Here is a 19,610-nt window from a genome sequence, read left to right as displayed (position 1 = left end):
TTTTTGTTTGTTAATTTTCAAAATACCAAAACTAGGTCGAGAGGTTTAGCTCAGTGGTAAAGTGCTTGTCCACTATGTGCAAGGCCTGGGTTCAGCCTCTTAAGGTATGTGTGAGTGTGTGTGTGTGTGTGTGTGTGTGTGTGTGTGTGTGTGTGTGTGAGAGAGAGAGAGAGAGAGAGAGAGAGAGAGAGAGAGAGAGAGAGAAAGTTTTCAAAGAATAAGTTGGGACCCTCTATAGTGCTTGTAGAGGGGCCTAATGCCCTGCCTGGCCTCTGTCTAGTGATTCTAGCCAGCAAACTCACTCAATGCTAAACAGCAAATTAGAGACCCTCATGCTTCTTCTCATAATATAATGACCTTATTGAGCTCAGTGTTAGCTCACCCCACTTTGTCTTATCAAGGGAAAGAGGGAGTCTGGTTTCCCTCTGTCCCCTCCATCCATGTCACCTATTTGTGTTCTGACAAGAATCTTAAGGACTTTATAGGTGAGCCTTTGGGTCTGGCAGTATGAATGGGATAGTAAACAGTGAGTTTTTTTTGTTTTGTTTTGTTTTTTTTTTGGAGCTGAGGATCAAACCCAGCACTCTACCCCTGAGCTAAATCCCCAACCCCCTGTGTGTGAGCTCATATTGAAGGCAGGCCCGTGGTTCAAGTAGTTTGTGGTGTTCTAGGTTCGGGAGCCACTTTGCTCAGGTTCTTGAGTCTAAGCTCTCTGTCTGTTAAGGTGGTTGAACATTGGCACCAGGGCAGAGGATGTGGTTGGATAGGAGAGCCTTCTCTCTGAAGCCTGGCCTTGTGTTAGGAACTTGTCTGCAGTTACAGCTTTCTTCTCATACTACCCAAAAGCTTTCTCAAAGAATTGGAGGAAGACATCTGTTACATCTCCAATATGCCAAAAACTTCAAATATGTGTGGAAGAAACCTAACACACAAACACCCATAAGAATAGTTCTCTAGAGAGCACTTACTAAGAGCTGGCTATATGCAGAACATATGGGAAATAATGATGGTTAAGACAGTCTGTGCCTTCTTCAAGGCTCTCCCTAGGAAGAGCGCTAGATAAGTGTGAACAAGAATTATGAATCAGAATGATTGCAGAGTTCCAGGCAGAAACAAGGTTGGTTAAATATACCAAATAGTCCAGTGACGGGCAAGCCCCCAGCTGCCTGCCGAGCTGAGCCTCGGGCCTCTCTCCCATTTGCTCTTCTGTCGGTATTTTCCCACATGTGTCTTGTTACTCCAAGCAGCAGTGGAGAGCAGTTATGTTGCCTCAACTGTCTGTGACAACATTTCAGAGAAGTCTGCTTTGCTTTTTCCTTTAGTTCTTGGCTACACTCGCTGAAGTGGGTGACTCTCTGAAGTCACCTCAGACTCAGAAGGCTTAGTTTTCTTTCTATTATATCCAACTTCGTTTGCAGCTACATTCTTTTAGTACGGCCAATGATAAACAGGGCCAAGTATTTGCTTAAGGCGGCGCGAGATCCCAACTATTGCAGCGAAGGAGAGAAATCCTTCTGCGAACTGGATTCAACTCTAGCAAGGACACAAGTGACTAGTTTTAAAGGGATAGCAGGGAAGGAACAGGAAGTGACCAGAGGAGTGTAAAGGGAACGCTGGAATCACCGGGAGGGGTGTGGGGGATGGAAGACTACAGCGAACATAGGCAGAGAATAATGAAAATGCTCGGGTGGTGGGTGCTGCGATAGTGCACGTCTTGCCATGCGAAGGGATTGTTTCCTGAGGGCTGAGGTCACCGCTCAGGGAAAGGACGGGCAGGGGGAAGGCTGGCCAGGTGCATGGTCAAGTCACTCAGCACAGCGTTTGGCCAGGCCCTTTGTGCACATTTTGTAACATGTCCATTGTGTTTCTTTTTAAGATAAATATTTAGGTTAATATCTGTTCATAACTTTGTCCAAAATTAGACACACCTAAGCACATCTTAATTTCTCCCTTCCCTTTGGACTATTTTCAGCTACTCTGCTGAGTTTACTGGGGATTCACGTACTAGATATTTAAACTAAACAGCACCGTCATTAATGATATGTATTTAATATATCCTCTTTTCTTCTTTTATTGTCTATCTTTCCTCTTGGATTTCTTTGGACTTGCTTTTAAGCACCTTTTCTAATTATTTTCTTATTTGCCCAAATTGCTGATAATACCTGTCCAAATTTAGAGTTTTTCTAAGAATGCTGTATTTTCTTTTTACATCTAATGTGATGAATGAGAGGACTTCTGTCTACTCTTTTGTAGACAAACTTGTAATTTCTTTTCAATTACGTGAGATGCGTGCATATTCATGTGTACTCGCTTGTCGTGGCATATGTAGAAGTCAGAGGACTACTGTGGCCACTGGTCCCCTCACCTTCTGTCGTCATTCCTTATCACCATAGGGCTGTAGACTCATGTTACCCACCTGGCTTTTACATGAGTTCTGAGGAGTTGAACTCAGGTCCTACCCACTGACCCGTCTCACCAGTCAAGTAAGCAAACTTCGGTTTTTGTATTTTCTTTTTCTTTTCCTTTGATGATCTGGAATTTTCCACAATTTGTCCAGGTGTCAGCTCCTGCTTGCATCTAATCATCATTTTAAATCTGAAAACACATTTCTTTCCAAAACAGTTTCTTCTGTATTTTTTTAATTGCTTATTTACACTTATTCTGTGTTCTCCAACCCACCCCCACCCCAACAACACACAGGCATTCATAAACTTTCTTAGGACATCCAGCCTCTTAAACTTTTGCTATTTTACTTTGCCGTCTTGTCAGAATTTTCAAAGTTCTAGATACACATGTTCTCTTTGGTCCTGTACACTCTGATGTCAGCAGAATGACAGCTTTTTCTTTATTGCAGCAACTCCCTACATATGTGCTCCCCTCCAGATTCTTCCTATTTGAATGCAATGTCCACTCCCTTGGATTCCTTAGTTCTTTAAGAACCAATTCAAATTTTGTTTGAGTTTGCTAACTCCTATTAAGACTGTCTTAAGAATTTAATGACTCTTGATTTGGGGGCACATGCCTTGAAGTCAAACACTCAAGAGGGAGAGGAAGGTGGATCTCTGTGAGTTTAAGGCCAACATGGTCCACATAGCAGGTTCCAGGACAGTCAGGGCTGTAGAGAATCCCTGTCTCAAAAAGCAAAACAAAACGAAACAAAAAGGTCCTTTATATTATTCTTGATATTTTTGAGATATATTTCTGTCTGTCTACTTGAGAGCTACAATATACTGCCTATTGCTAGTGATGATGCGTCTAAGATGGAATGCATGACTCACTACAATGGTCTGCAGCTAGTATTCTGGTCATAGATACTTTCTGTTTTCTTGAGTATCACCAGTCACTCAGAGGGTTATTCTAACTCTCAATACTTCCACTTACTACCCTTGAGTAAAGAACAGATTCTTCTGACCTTCGTAAACAGACATTGGGGTGGTAACTCCAGGAAGGGGTAGGCTGTCTGTTCTTGCTACAATGGTATTTAAGAAGTCACCTTGGCTGTGGAGGGCTCTCTAGAGATTCCTCCTGCTCCAATATCAAGTCCTGATCCTGAGTTTCAGCATCCAAAGCCACTCCCAAATGAAGCAATAGCCTCCTGGGTATGCTTAGGACTCCAGATCCATCAATTATACATATACCATCTGCTGCAAAGCTCTACAGAATTCTTTATCATGTCTGCTCTATGTAGAATAGCCCTCCTTGTTTCCTATCCCTGTTATGAATAATTTTAGGCCATGTGTTTAGAACAGGGGATTTTAGCAGATGCTCCATTTATCATCTTAATACCATATCCTGTCTTATATTTAACTTGCAAGTGTGCTGTTGATGCATAGCTGCATGAGAACAGTGTGCATAAGGTTATACATACATTTTTTTTTCTGAACATCTCTAAGCAGTGCTACAATTAAAATGGTGGAAAAATACCAAGAACTCAAGGTGTTTGGGGGCTTTTCTTGGAAAGGTAGTTTATAGCTACCTGTGTTTTAGAAACATTCTGGACTTGTAAATGAAAACCTTTTCTATCTGAAGTCAAGTGTGATAGTGCACACATTTAATCCCAGCACTTGAGAGGATATTTCTGGGTTCAAAGCCAGCTTGCTTTATTATATCCCAGACCAGATAGGGCTACACAGCAAGACCCTGTCTCAAACAAACAAACAAAATCAATCAAACAAACAAAGAAACCTACTTCATCTATACTTAATTTTAAAATGATAAAGGGAGAGTAAACACAGTGTGGTCTCATGTGTGAAGTTCTGACTACAAAATGCCACCAGTTCCCATTCCCTTCTGAAATGGCTCCTATCTGAGGGCATCAAAGTCCATTTTGTCCTTGCCACCTTGCTGGCCAATCAGAACAGGTAAAAAGAAGGGACAGAACACACCCCTGCACGCAGCATGGCCTCTACATTATTTTCAGTATGCTAAGCCATATTCTAATTAGTCTATTGATTTACTTTGACCAGTCATAACCCCCAGGTTTTGATGTCAGTGGATTTGATATTATTTTCCTTTTACAGATAAGAAAATATAGGCTCACTTGGATGCAGTGACCTGTCAAATTTCACTGCCATTCTTGACTATGAAGTAAAAAACAGTATGCAGAGGGAATCATTCAGTGTCTGAGAAGGACACAGACAGGCTTCTGAAGTAAACTAATAATGGACTGATTTACAAAGATATGGGGGGAGGCCGTGAGAGTCCTGTTGCAAGACCATGTTGAGGGACCTAGGAAGAAGTGGTATTTCTCTAAAGTACCATCCATCTTCAGTTAGTACTTTTAATGGATTTGACAGTGTTTAGAATTATTTTTTATTTGTTTTATTCTCTTTAAATTTTTTAAATAATTTTTATTTAAAATTTTTTCTTTTCTTTTACATACCAATTGCTGTTCTCCTTCCCTCCTCTTCTCCTGCTACCTCCCACTACCCCCATCCCACCCCTATTCCCTCCTCATAGAGGGTAAGGTCCCTTGGCAATGGGACAAGGACTTATTCCCCTGGATACATGAACTGGCTTTTTAGAGCCCATTCTCTGTGGTGTGATGCCTTACCCAGCCTTGATGCAGGGGGAGGGGCTAGATCCGGCCCCAACTTGGTATACCAGCCTGTGTTGACTATCCAAGGAAGGCCTTATCTAGAATTATTTTTAAAAGGCAATAATATTAAAAGGCCTGTGAATAAAACATATAAATAAAAAGTTTATAATGTATTGATAGATGCCCCTGTTACTAATACCCAACCTACAAAGACCCAGAGGTGGATAAAACAACCAGTGCAAATCCACAACAGTGATGAGCACAAGAGATACTTTGAATGACTGTGTCTCCATGAGGTGATATGGAAGGATCCACAAGGGCAACCACAGGCATTGGCCAGTCTGTGCTCCTGTGTGGTGGGGCTCGGTCACTGAAGGAAACTGTCAGTTTGGGTTAGATATAGGTGATTGTAAACACATTTTCAGATCCTCTACTGAAGTTCACAGACCTTTAAAGTCAGTCCACCCACAGACTTCACATTACTAACCCCTTGGCCACTGAAGACCAGAAGGAAAGAGTCATGTGAAGAAGCCACTTGAGAAGAGCAGTGACTTTTGCTGGAGGGAGGCAACCAGTCTAAGGAACCACCACAGGCAGGAAGCAGGGAACAGATATCACCAGTTCCTCACACCGTGTGGCTGCTAGTGTTTTCGGTATGTTAGTCCATCTTCCAGCGTATTCTGCATGAAGTCTAGGTGGGAGTATTGGGAGACATGCCTCTTCCGACGCTTCTCCCCTTATCTCATATGAGGCTCTTTTCTCCCTGTGCCCTTACACTGTTTGCCTTTTCAACATGCCTATGCTTCAGTTTTTCATGTCAGGAAATGACCCATTCTAATTGCTTTATTTTACTTTAATTGGCTGTAATAAGGTCCTGTTTCCAAACACAGTCATATGCTTAAGAGCTGAGGTGTATATAGACTTCAGCATAACACCGTAGATTCTGTTAAGATGACATGGGTCCTCTAGTCCCAGCAAGGACTTCACCTTCATGGTTTAGTTCCCAGAATTCCCGGTGAGTCTTCATCTTCTTCACACACCACACAGAGTAACACACACTTTCCCAGAACTCACTAATCTGAATTTGGCGATTCTAGAGGAAGGATATATTGGTAATTTATAGGCCAAAAACCCAAACAGAAAACTGTCTTTGCTCAAAACGGTGTTCCCTTGCAGTACTCACTTCCTTCGCTCTCACCTGCATTGATTACATTATTAATGACATTAACCATTTACCAACTACTGTTGGACATGATTTCACTACATAGCTCAGGTCGTTATCAAATGGATGACTGTCCTTCACCTTCATCGGTGTTGGGGTCACAGCTGCATCACCACACCTGGCTTTGAGGCACCTGTATGAAGCATTCTTGAGATTCACCTAACTCCTATTTGTGATGGTTGAGAGTTGGGCCTTAGAAGTAAACAGATGTCACTTTGAAACTTCAGTTTCAACATGTCCAAATAAGCAGCTACTGAATATTCAAGGTTTCTACATTTTAATTATAGTGATAAATAAATATAAATATCATTCCATACATACATGAAGAGATACATATACAACATATACAAAACATTTCACAAATAGTACATTTAAATATATTAAATCTAAAATGTAACATATATTATCATTATAGTTCTTAAATCATTGAATTACTACGAATATTGAATAAATTGAGATATTTAAAAGGTGAATAAATGGTGGGCTAGAGAGATGGTTCAGCAGTAAAGAACACTTGCTAATCTTCTAAAGGACCCAGGTTTGATTCTCAATACTCTCATGGTCACTCACAACCATGTATTTCCAGAGAATTGAATGTCCTCTTCCAACCTCCACAGGCACCAGGCAAGACACACATGGTCCACAGACATACAACCAGGCAAAGCATTTGTGTACATTTAAAAAAACTGTAGAAATGATAATCATTTGATGAATGCTGAACGGGTACTGCTGTGGATATCGCTCCATATGCTGTGAATGTGTGTTTACTTGGGTCCGAGCGGCTGGGAGTCCAGGTGGGAATGGAAAAAACTCCAGCTACCGGGTACTACCTGGTATAAAGCTGAGCTACAGAAAGGTATGTTGCAGATCATGATGAAATCTATCACACACCAGAAAGGGCATCAACTCACTGGGGCAGGTACTCTGAGATGGGTGAGAACAAGCGACCAAGAAAACACAGAGTGAACATTCATGCAGACTACTCATGCTCCAAGTAACTAATAATGTCTGTGCTAGACCCTAAAGAGAAAAAGCAAGACTGAAAGGAGACAGTGAATAACTTCACAGGTGGGAGGAAGGAAGGGGCCCTTGCAAGGAACCAAAGCAGGTCTTACTCTGGGAAGAGAAAGTGTGGTGAAAGACAAAACCAAAAGCTGGAGCAACAGGGAGCAAGGCCTCAGTTTCCAGTGGGCTGGGTCTGCCTTCAAAGAAAGTGATTCATGTGGGAAAGCAGGTTAGAGTTGCGTCTGGGAAGGGTGAGGATTAATGGTGTTCTCTGTGTTGCTGCTCTTGTAAAACAAAAAAAAATTAATAGTGTGACTGTCTTCCGAAGGCCTGGCACATGTTCCCAACTCGGTCTCTTATTTAATTAGCTGCAGTAGACACGGGCACCAACATGATTTCTATCTCCACCTTACTTTGTGACTCACTGTGGGAATTCTGAGTAGCAAGTCTTTGTCACTCTACAGCCCTCTCCCAGGTGAGGCATTGGGAGATACAGGGTCGCAACAGCGGATGCCACCAAGACCCTCTACTGGCTACGCCTTCTCTCCTCTTTGACTCATTTTCCTTCTTCCATTCTTTTCACTCTTCTTCCCAAGTCTCTTTTTGATGAATCCTCTCAGTGCGATAACAGAGAGTAATGGTTTCCAGCTACATGTGACAAACAGAGTCAGAAACAGTACATGACTATTAAGTACTTCCTGTCTTTTCCATTTATTAGATAAGGAAAGTGATTCTAGAAAATGTTGAACATGCTGTTTATCAAAATCTAGGTTCTCTTTCTTGGGATAGGTCACATCACCAAGTTTCACCAATGGGAAGTCAGTGGAAGTAATGGTTTGCATTAGCCCACTTTTTATTATTTTATTTTTGTGTATACTGTATGTGTATATGTGCATGCATGAATGTATACATGCATGTGAAGGTCAGAGATCATTGAGTGTCTCCCTTCATTGCTCTCCACTTTGTGTTTTGAGACAGGGCCCTTCACTGAACCTAGAGCTCACAGTTGGCTGTACTAGCTGGCCAGAGACCTCTAAAGATCTGTCTCTCATCTCTCCAGCACTGGGGTGGCACATGCCCACCACCACCCTTGGGGTTGACATGGGTGCTTGGGATCCAAATCCATGGCCTTGTGCTTGTACCATAGGCATTTTACTGACAGACCCATCGCCTCACACCCCTTTAGCCCAAGTTTAAACATGGATGGGCCTTGTCCACTGACTTTTCCTTTATTGTTTGAATGGATTTAGGGTATCCACTACAGGACTCCAGAACCTGCAGAGAAGACCAAGCAGTTGTGAGCCAAGGGCACTGACCTCAATTAGTTGTATAGAATAGGACCCCTCCAGCTTTAATACTGTCTACCTAATACACAGTGGACCCTGATGTGAAGCAATAAGACTTCATAACTTATGCCACTGAGCTTTGGAGTTATTTATTATGGTAATGAGCTGGAGCAATAAAATAAACTAATCTTTGCAGAATACCTGTTACTAAACTACGCCATTAGTACAATTCAGAGTGCTGGTGGCACCGGCTGTACAGGTGACTGGACATTGGGAAGATAGATAGCTCCCCAGGGGATTCCTAGAGAAGGTGAACTGTGAAGGGGAGGCAAATTTTCAATGTTGCCCTAAACCATAACGCAGAGGCTTCTCAGGGGCCAAAATCCTGGCTCTAGAGACAGAAATGCCGTATTTCATCTTAGTTCTGCTTTTTCCCAACTGAGTGACCTTGAGCCTTAGTTTTTCTATCTTTAAAATATGACAAAATGCCTCCCCACTAAGCCACTAAAGCTATTCTGTTTTGTTTTGTTTTTTGTTTTTAATTTTTATTGACTTCATTTTTATTTATCTTTGTGTCTCTCACATCATGCATTTTGATCCCATTCATTTCCCTGCCCCTTCATATCCACCCTCTGCCCTTGAAACACCCCCCAAATAAAACAAAATTTAAGAGAAAGAAAAGGGAAAAATCTCATCATGCAAGCTGTAGTGTAACACTGAGTCATGTGGTAAACCCTTCTGTCCACATAACTTTACTTGTAAGTGTTCATTGCAAAGAACCATTGGTCTGGCTCAAGACTCTGGTTTCTCCTACACTATTGAAGCTGGACCTTCACTGGAACTCTTCTTGGATATGCTGCTATTGCCCTGTGTAATGGAGATCCTGCAGCTTTAGGTATGTAGGACTGGCCCCTTCACGTGCTCTTGCAGATCATAGATGGGGTGGATGTTGGGGTGGGCCAACTCATAACCCTGGTTCTGGACCTGGGTAGTTGTCGGGTTGGTCTACCTGCCAGCTCTCCCCCATCCCTCATCACCAGGGTGAGTGTTCCTGCATTGCCCAGGTTAGTTCACCCCTTGCAGCATGAGCAAGGGGCAGGGCCAATTGTCCTGCTTTCATGCCCTCAAGGTAGATCTCCCACAACTGGACCATCAGGACCAGCTCTACTGTGTTGCCCAGGTGAAGTGCTGTAGCTTGTGAGGGGCAGGGACAGCTCTCCCACCCATCCTAGGAGGTGAGGCCTTTAATGGACCTTTCCCCTGCCCTCACTACCACAAATGAGGGGAGCTCTTGCACCTGCCTCAGGCATAAGAGAGCAACTCTTCCCACCTGTGCCATCATAAGGCCAATGAGGGGAGGAGCCAGATCTCTCATACTCAAGTTCTCTGGTGGCTCACTGGTGACCCTGTAAACAGCCCATTCTGCTGCCCAGATGAGGTGTAGGGCCTGCTTTCCTGAGTGCTGCAGATGATGAAGGTCAGCTCCCTCGCCAACTGGAGGTGGTAGGAGCAAGCTGGGAGGGCATCATTTCCTTACACCCACCACTACACCGCAGAAAAGGGAGGTGCTACCAGCTCTGCTCCTCTCACGTAGTTAAATACTATCTATCAAGAACATACACTAGGCCTTCAGTAAATGTTATTTTCACTGTTGTCATTATGGCAACCATAAAAAGAAATCCTGTCTCTCACTGGCTTAAACACAACTAGATTGTGTCCGTTAATCACAAGTATTTTCTACATAATTGGACAGCATCGAGGGCATATTTACCTCGATTTATTGTCTCAGACTATAGTTAAGATTTGAATCTAAAGTTTGCCATCTAAGACTCTTCCTATTTGGGGCATCACTTATTTGGATTTATAGCTAGTTTCATTACTAAAGAAGTGATTGGATGATGGGCCTGGCGACGGGTGTAGTTCCTCCTGCACATTGTTATGCAGACTGATACTTAGATCCCTTAGACATTATAGTTATAGGGACCTTAGAAGGCATCAACACCAACTATGTGTGTTGTGTTCTCTTTCTCTGTCAGAAGAGATGTACAAACATACGTTCATGCAGAGATACACATATATACATACAGACATACATATACAGAGAGATAAACACACACTACACACACACACACACACACACACACACACACACTGGCTTTAAATTTCTAGTAGCCTTGCCTTCTTGTGGGGGGCAAATAGGGGATAGGTTGGGAGGGGGAGGCTGGAGGGAGCAAGAGGAGTGAAGAGGGGGATCTTTGATTGGTGTGTAAAACGAATGAAAAAATTTTCTTAATTAAAAAAAAAGTTCTAATATAAGTGGCCGCAGGGCTGTGGGAGCCAGGCAAGATCAGGAAAACTTCAGCTACATTCTAGTAGCCTGAGTTCATGGCCCACATCTCCTGGCACTAGGGGGAAAGCTCATGGGTGAAACAAATACTGATTTGGCAGTGTGTTGAGCCTGGCATCTACATCAGCAAGATTTGTGATTCACTACAAAATGCGCTAATCATTGATGAAATTACATGGGGAATGAGGTGCTTTGGAGAGCTGGATTTTCTGAGTAAGTAAATTATCAGAGAACACATTCATGTGTGTGTGTGTGTGTGTGTGTGTGTGTTCCCTAAAATACACTAGTTCTCTTTGGCCTTCTCAGGACAGTCCAGTGAGTATAACTGAGTGTCTCTACCCATCAGTGAAAGACACTTACGGATCATTTACTCCAGCTCTTCATTTTTCAGATGAAAAGGCAAGTTCTGCATCATCATACAATGATATTTACCACTTTCTTTAAGGCTGCCACCATTTCCTCTGTGATACAGGCTAGACACCTGTCAAATGACCTTCTCTGTATCACAAGTTGTACAGATACAACTAAGCCCAATTACATTTTCTCTGGGCTTGTGGCTAAGTTGCATGGCTGTGGTTGACCATGTGACTGAATTCTAACCAGTGAACTGTGAAGGTAGATGCTAATGCTACACTTGATTTACCAGGCCCCTTTTTCTAATGAGCTGACTGGAGGTGAACCCAGAAACCATGAAGGATGATTCTGAGAGCACCAAATGAACAAAACTTGGGTTTTGGAATCAGTGCATGGAAGAGAGGCCTCTGCTGAAGCTCATTCTGGAATATCAACAAGAAATAAGCTCCTAATATGCTTTGTCCATGGTATATGTAGAGATTTGTTTGCTAAAGCTCTCAGTACAACCTTAGCCAATGCATACTTTAATAATGACAAGGTTATAACGGACAAGGCATTGTGTTATGATATGATCTTAGCTCAGAATGTGGCACACACTCACAATCCTAGCACTCTAAAAGAGGAGAGAGGATTGCAAATCTGAGGCCAATCCAGGCTACATAGCAAATTCCAGGTCATTCTGGGTGACCTGATTAGACCCAGTCAAGAACAACAACACAAAAGATATGATCTCATTCCTCAAAAAGTGGAGACGAGGAGAAAATGATCTGATGAGCTTTCAGCCTTGTTTCATTGGAGCCTTGCTCAAGGGACCTTTGTGGAGAGCCTTTGTTCCCATAGAAATGTATATGGAAATATCAAGGTTGATGTTGGATGGTTTGACAGAGAAGCCGCACTGGGGAAATGGAACGCTTTGAAATCAGGTCACCTAGAAAAAAAAAAATTCTACAAAGTCAAAGCTTAAATGAAGCTAGCAGATTTTTTAGGTACTTTTCACAGCCTGGCATACTGGATTCTCTTCCCACCTTAAAAGGAAAAAAGAAAAAAAAAAAAACTAAGAAAGGTACGTCTTTCTGTACATATCTCTTCAAAGTTTGTTTGACTATCTCACTATTTTTGTAGTGCACACATAGATCTCAAGTTTTAAGTGGCCTTTTTATAACTGCAGCTGGAAGGAAAAAAAAAGCCACCCAGCAGCTCAGTGTGTTAGTGCCAAATCTGGCTTCTTTTAAATGTCATGGCTCTCATCCAGCAGGAGATACTACTGTACAGAAAACATTGGGCAGGAAAAAGATGGTAAAAACATCTAATTACTAGCTTGCTTTAAAGATAAACCCATCTTAAAAAAGAGCCTTCTTGATTAAGAAAAAAAGACTTCACATTGTGACCCAAGTCATGTTAAATTCCCATAGTGACTTCAACTCAATGTGCCCATTGTTTAAAAGGGTAGCCATCAATAATCCACACCATGCTTCAGCACATTGGAAAGGGGTTGAGGTAGTGTGCATTTAGCATATACATACAAACATATTTTTAGCAGAATATATATATATCAAAATATTTGGCAAATATATGTGATATATAACATATAAAGCATCTATCAAAGCAACCTATATGATAGGAATCCATCCTCTCTACTTTTATAGAATACAAAACAGAAATGATGTTCAAGAAATTACACCAAGTCCTATCAGTGTAAAAGATGGAGATATTGGAAAGCTTACGCTGCTTTCTTCTGCGTATGAGACCATGTTTCCTGATAAAGATGTGTGCATGTTGATTCTCAAACTCAACCTATCATCCATGTGCACATGAATGAACTTGAGAAAGGCCAGTTTGTGCATACATCTGCCAGGCATACTTAATTAGGGCTATTAGTGCCTAAACCAATGAGCTCCAAAGAGCATCATTGGAAACAGGTACATCAGGAAGAGCATGGTAATAGTTTTCATTAAGGAAGAGTGAAACACTGTGTTCTTGAACTATCCATACTGTTTACAAATCTATATCATGCATTACTGAGCAGGTTCCAATCTCTTCCAACCTCATCTCTTCCTAGACATGTTTGAAATTATCTCAACATTTGCTTTATACTAGTTTCTTTCAGTGCCTAAGGGTGAGAATGATGTCATTGTGTTTAGTACTGATGTATGTATGCTATTCTCTCTTCCTATACTATTTCATTACACCTCTAGTATGGTATTATGCACTTGATTGTTACAGGATGGTGTTTCTGGATGACTGAGGGGATATAAGTCAAGGCAAGTCCATTCAGAGCTTCAAACAAGGGAGAGAATATGTACAATTTTGCTAGGTTTAGAAGATGGACAAGGAAACAGACACAGACAGGAGTGGATAAGCCCATGGCACTCTGGAGGCCCCTGGTCATGTTGAAGCTTCCCTCATTTCTCTGCATTTTGAATGGAGGCAGTGCACCTAAGTCTTGCTTTCACTCTGTTTGGTTGAACACCCATGGGCTCCTTTCCAGAGAGTCAGACCACACTTGCTCAATCCCCTGTTGTGGCTTTGCACATAAAGCTTCCAAACTCTAACAAAATGTACATAAGTATGAAGATGAGTGATACCTCTTTTCTCCTTCATTTTTCATGATAAAGGCATTTTGTAAGTGCTACCAAAAGAAAAGAAAACAACACTGGCATTTACAACATATTTGTTGTCTGTTGAGGGTAGAGGATATATTTGCAATATCATGACAGAATGTTAAGATGGGAGCTGAAAGCAATTTCCTTCACAGGAGAAATTAGAAAGCCAGGTCAACCATCCATGCACAGTCCCTGCTGGAGAATGGGACACAAGGCCAGTGACATCATTAAGGTCATTTCAGATCCTATTATTCAGCTTCTCTAATGATAACTCACACAATTTCCAGACTCCGTCGCCTATGATCCCTCCCCTGACAGCTGGAAGGGAAGACAAAACAGGGATGACCAATTGCACTCCCAGATAGACCTCAAGGTTAAATGAAATTTCATATGGGAGACGTGTGCTATCAAGCAATGTGTGATCTGTCCTGTCCTTAATGTCAAAGAGGAGCCAGGTAGATTAAAACTACACTCCACATTTCTAATCTTGCAACATCACTATGAACAAAAGATGTGTCTCAGAGACACAGTCAGTGGACAGAAACATGGTAATCAAGGCAGAAATGACTTGAGTGACTCATAGGCACTTTCCAGATAACCATGGAGAGGACCAAGAACTGGAAATCATACAGTGTGTGAGCTAAGAGGAAGACAAAGAAGAGGGTGAGGCTTAGGGATAGGTGTACTTTCCCAGTGGGAAATTCATTCTGCCACAAGGTCTTATAAGAAAAGTAGGATCTATGGTCAAGTAAGTTAATGGCGTTACCTCTGCTTACATGCATAGTACCCTAAAAAATAAATACATAAAGGCCTCAGTTACAAAAATTTTCAAAACTTTATTTAATCTGGAGTCTTTCAAACATTTTGTCCACAGAAATTCTCCTCGTCAATATAGCTGCAGCCTAGGGTTCTGTCACATACACATTGAGAAATGGAGCTTTCAAGCTTGGGAAAGTGGGAGAGAGACCGACTACATCTTATCAGGGATAGAGAGCCACCTGCATGTGCATCACATGTAAAAGGTTATTTTGCAAAGTCCTTCACTGGGATCATTTAAAAATAAAGCACTGTGCATGGAGATCAGTCTGGAAAGAAAGTTACTGATGTCAGCAATCAACTTTGCAACAAGCTGAACTGATGACTAAATGAATAAAGGGATGGATGGAGACATAAGGAGACAGAGGTAGCAAACAGCAAATTTTAGACTACGAGTCTAATTTAGAGGATAGTTCAGATATAAAACATAGTATTGGCCTTATTCTTTCAGCTTCCACTTACGGTTTGGGGGAGCTGATCACTAGAGATGTGGAAGAGCTGAGGTGAGCTACCCACCCCATGAAGAGTTAAGATTTCCAGACAGGAGTAAGAGGCAAGTACTGTGCATGGATTGTGGTGTGGGAGACAGGACTGAAGAAGGAGTAAAGAGCTGAAAGGCAGGTGGGAGAGGCACTTAGGAAGAAAGGGGTTTGTGAAAACACTATGGCAGCATGTAAAAGGAACTTTAGTGTTCTTTGGGAGAACGGCATTGAAGTTACTTCTTTGGTGTTGGAGCATGTTTTTAGATGTGACATTTCTCTGCCCTGTCTTTTAATGATGTGTCCCAGCAGCAGGTTCTATTGCTACACAGCCCTCAGAGGGAAGTGTATCTCACAGAGATCTGCAGAAGCAGGGTTTTACAACTTTCTTTACGAGGGGACAGATCCAGATCACTGGATCAGATTCTGGATGGAATGACTCAAATGTTGGCACAGAGTCAGCAGTGGTGTGAGACAGACATCTTTTCTTCTACATAGGCAAACACAGGTAAGTTACCTCCCAGGTGTATTAGTAGTACTTCAGCTAAACAAAACATTGAGTCATTTTTAAATTTTATTTTTCAATTTTGACTTTTTTTTTGGCATGGCCATGCCCGTACTAGAATCTATGTTATTTCTTAATTTAAATATCCTTAACTGCATTAAACACACAAACACTAACAATTTCTATGTAATATTCAAATTTATCACATTTGGGGGAATTTATTTGTTAGGTCCAGCAACCCAATGTTTAGTTCCTTAATGAGCAACAGTGTGTGTGTAGTGTGTGTGTTCACACATGTGTGCAGCTGCATGCATACATAAGAGTACATGTGTATAGAAGTCAGAGGTCAACCTCAGGTGTCATTTCTCAGGGGCTTGAGTTTTGAGACAAGGTCCCTCATTGGTTTGGAGCTATCAAGTAGGCTAGTCTCCATGGCCAGCAAGCTCTAGGGCTCTGACTATCTCTACACCCCAGCACATGGATTTCAAAAGCATGCCGTCATGCCCAGCTTCTTATACTTGTGTGCTGGGAATCAAACTCATACCTGAATGCTTGCAAAGCAAGGGCTTAACTGCTTACCAACAGAGATACCTGCCCATTCCCCCGATCAGTAATTTCTGTGTCAAGGATTTCTATCCCACTTGTCCCAGGACAGATCGTTGTGGCTTTTAATTTTCTGAGGCAGTTTCCTCTTAAAGTAGTTGCCTGGGAAGCAAGGCAGTCTTTGGAAAACACAAGAGAAATGTTTTCACATTTTCTTCACTTTCTGAAACCTAATCCAGGCTACTTGTTCCCTTATCAGATGGAAACCTGCAAGGCATGGATGGGTACAGTCACTCAACGCATTGTCTGTGTGCCAGCTGACTGGCTTCCCAGATGCTCAGTGCACACTAGTCCCTGCCCAGCTTTGCTATTGCCTGGCAGGAGGCAGCTACTGGCAAGGCTGTGCAGCTCAACCCAGGCATTCTTCCCCAGGACGACTGTCTCTTTGCCTCTTCTAGGCATGACATTAAAAAAAATACATCTCAGAGCTGCTTTACTGAGCTCTGCTTCCCCTGGGATTTGCAATCTCTCTGGCTTGACTTCCTCTGGAGAAACCCATAGATATTATAGTAACTCAGACCTCTGAATATTTAAGTTGAATTAATAATGTTAGGCTCAATGATCTTCAAAATGTTCTCACTGAATTATTTCTAAAACTTTGGGGAAAGGAGGAGGGGCAATGGTATTATACATTTGGTCTACAGTTTGAAATGCTTCTTCTGGCATCCCACTTTGTCCTCCTGGTAACTCAAGACAGAGACCACAAATTCCGCATTAATTCATGGAAATGAGGGGATTTGCTCAAGATCAAAGGGCAGCCACTGATGGAGCTGGAATCAGAGTTTGTGGTTCAGTGTTCGGATGCCCATTGCTGTGAGTATTTCCATTGCTTGTTTCTGCCCCCAGGATACAGGAAGACTACAAAGTCTACTGCTTTATCTTCTGCTCCAATATATCTTGCTTTTCTCCTTGCCTAAGATGCTGGTAAGGCCCTGGGCTCTGGACAAATATTATTCAAGATCTCTTAAGGAGACTACATTCACAGATGCTGAGTAGAGATTACTCTCTATGATGATTTGAATGAGGATGGCCCACATAGGCTCATATATTTGAATGTTTGGTTCCCAGTTGGTGGAACTATTTGGGAAGGATTAGAAGGTGTAGCCTTGGTGGAGGATGTGTGTCACTGAGAGTGAGCCTTAAGGTTTGTTTAAAAAAGTTCATGCCTGACCCAGTCTCTCTCTCTCTCTCTCTCTCTCTCTCTCTCTCTCTCTCTCTCTCTCTCTCTCTCTCTCCTGTCTATGGATAAAGATGTAAGTCTCAACTATGCTGCAGTGACGTGCCTACATTCCACCATGATCCCTGCCATGATGATCTTAGATGAACCTTCTGAACCTGTAAGCAAGCCCCCAATTAGATATTTTTTTCTTTCATAAGCTGCCTTGGTCATTGTGTCTTTTCACAGCAATAGAACAGTAACTAAGACACTCTCTGCAGATGTTGACCACAGGATCAATGATATGAGTCTAATTCAGCCACATGCAATTCTTTATCAAGCTATGGCTTCATTTGAAGTATCTAGAAACAGCCCCAGAGATCAGCTCTGATCTTTTTTGAGGGATGCATGATTGAATACTTGTCCCAGCTTCTGCTCTTCTGGTCGTGTCTTAGCAAACACTTACTATTCATGAGCCAGTGGTTGAACACATAATGAACCAGTCCACACCCTTCACCATGTGACATGGATTCCTCGACCTTGTCACTAACTAATAACCCTCCATCAGACCAAACAGAACATTGTGAAAATCTCACTGTAGCCCAAGCCTCTGCCAACCCAATCTTATTCTTCCCTTTCTCTTTCCCAAGGGTTAGACCAGGATCCATGTTTGAAGAATCTGCTTGCTTACATTTGTAGCCTTGTGCCTGAATATTCTCCTTGCATGGTTGATAAAGTCTTAGCATTTTTTTTTCCAGAGCTGAGGACCGAACCCAGGGCCTTGCACTTGCTAGGCAAGTGCTCTACCACTGAGCTAAATCCCCAACCCCATGTCTTAGCATTTTCTTTGTGGAAGACACAAAGTAACACAGAAAGAGACCGGAGGAAGCACAGTGAAGGAGCAAGGAGGAGAGAAGGAAGGGAAAAGAGCTGAGAGTGTTAGTAAAACCATCTCCTTTGGCAAATGGAATTTCCATCCCAGGCCTGCTGAGAAACTGGAGAGGCTCAGACAGAGTACAAAGGAGCAGAGTCCTTACCTAAAACCCCTATCCCTGGCAGGGGGAAGGTCACTCTAGAGGCAGCGACCAATCCTAGGTGTGACACTGAGACAAACAGGCAGTCCAACCCGGGTGCAAAATCTTATCAATACATTCCCTCCACATTTATCACAACATTTGAAAGCTTCAGTTTGAAGTCAGCATCATATTCATGACTTACTCCTGTTCTTCCCCCTTTGAAAATCTAATCTCTTTCTTATTATAATGTCCTAGGCTAATAGGATGCAAGGTGTGTCCAGCTAGCTTATTTACGACTGTGACACTCTGACACACTTATGAACTGTGTCATCCGGGAGAGATCACTTCCCACTCTGTGCCTCTCCGTTTCTTCATAGGCCAAAAGTCAATAACCACACATGTTGTTGACCTTCCAGGACTACTTGGACAACCTTTGAAATGCAAGCTGTTGAGTGCTCTCTCCAGGCAGAATGCACAGCACTTCTTGGATAATCTTCAGTGTTCCACCTGCTTCCCTGTTCCACTCTCTTGCTGAAACAAACACATTCATTGTCCTCTCCCCTGTCCCCCCTCCCAACCCCCCACCATGGTCTTACAGGTGTCCTACTCTGATTACAAAACTGGTTACACGGTCTCCAGCACAGGATGTTTTCTTCCCTTCCAACTGAGGTTAGATAACAGAGATTTAAGAGTCTGTAATTCATCCTTCACTGATCAATGTTCCTGAATGTTCCACACTAGCCTGAACCCTGTTCTAGCCATTTTTAAAAGTGGAGGCTTAAGAACAATAAATGGTCTCAGGAGTCCTGAGAGTCAGGGCAGCTTTTTCTTAACCCTCTCTTTCCAAAGAGGCTTGTAAAGCACATTGGGCCGTTCTCCCCTTTGAGACTCCTGGGAGCTGCCTTCTCCCTCTTCAGAAATAAATAGCAATAAAGACATCTAACACATATGCACACACAGCTCTGCACATAGGGCCATGCCTGCTCAAGCACACACACACACACACACACACACACACACACACACACACACGCACACACGCACACACGCACACACACACACACACACACACACGCACACATGCACACATGCACGAATGCACGCACACACACATTAGGTACCATTTTGCAGGTATTCACAGTCAAGTGTTAAATACTTACCTGTTCCATTGGTTTTCGGT

Source organism: Onychomys torridus, chromosome 10 (assembly GCF_903995425.1).
Source record: "Onychomys torridus chromosome 10, mOncTor1.1, whole genome shotgun sequence".
Taxonomy (NCBI): Eukaryota; Metazoa; Chordata; class Mammalia; order Rodentia; family Cricetidae; genus Onychomys; species Onychomys torridus.
The sequence above is the reverse complement of the archived record's forward strand: the minus strand, read 5'-3'. Positions refer to the sequence as shown.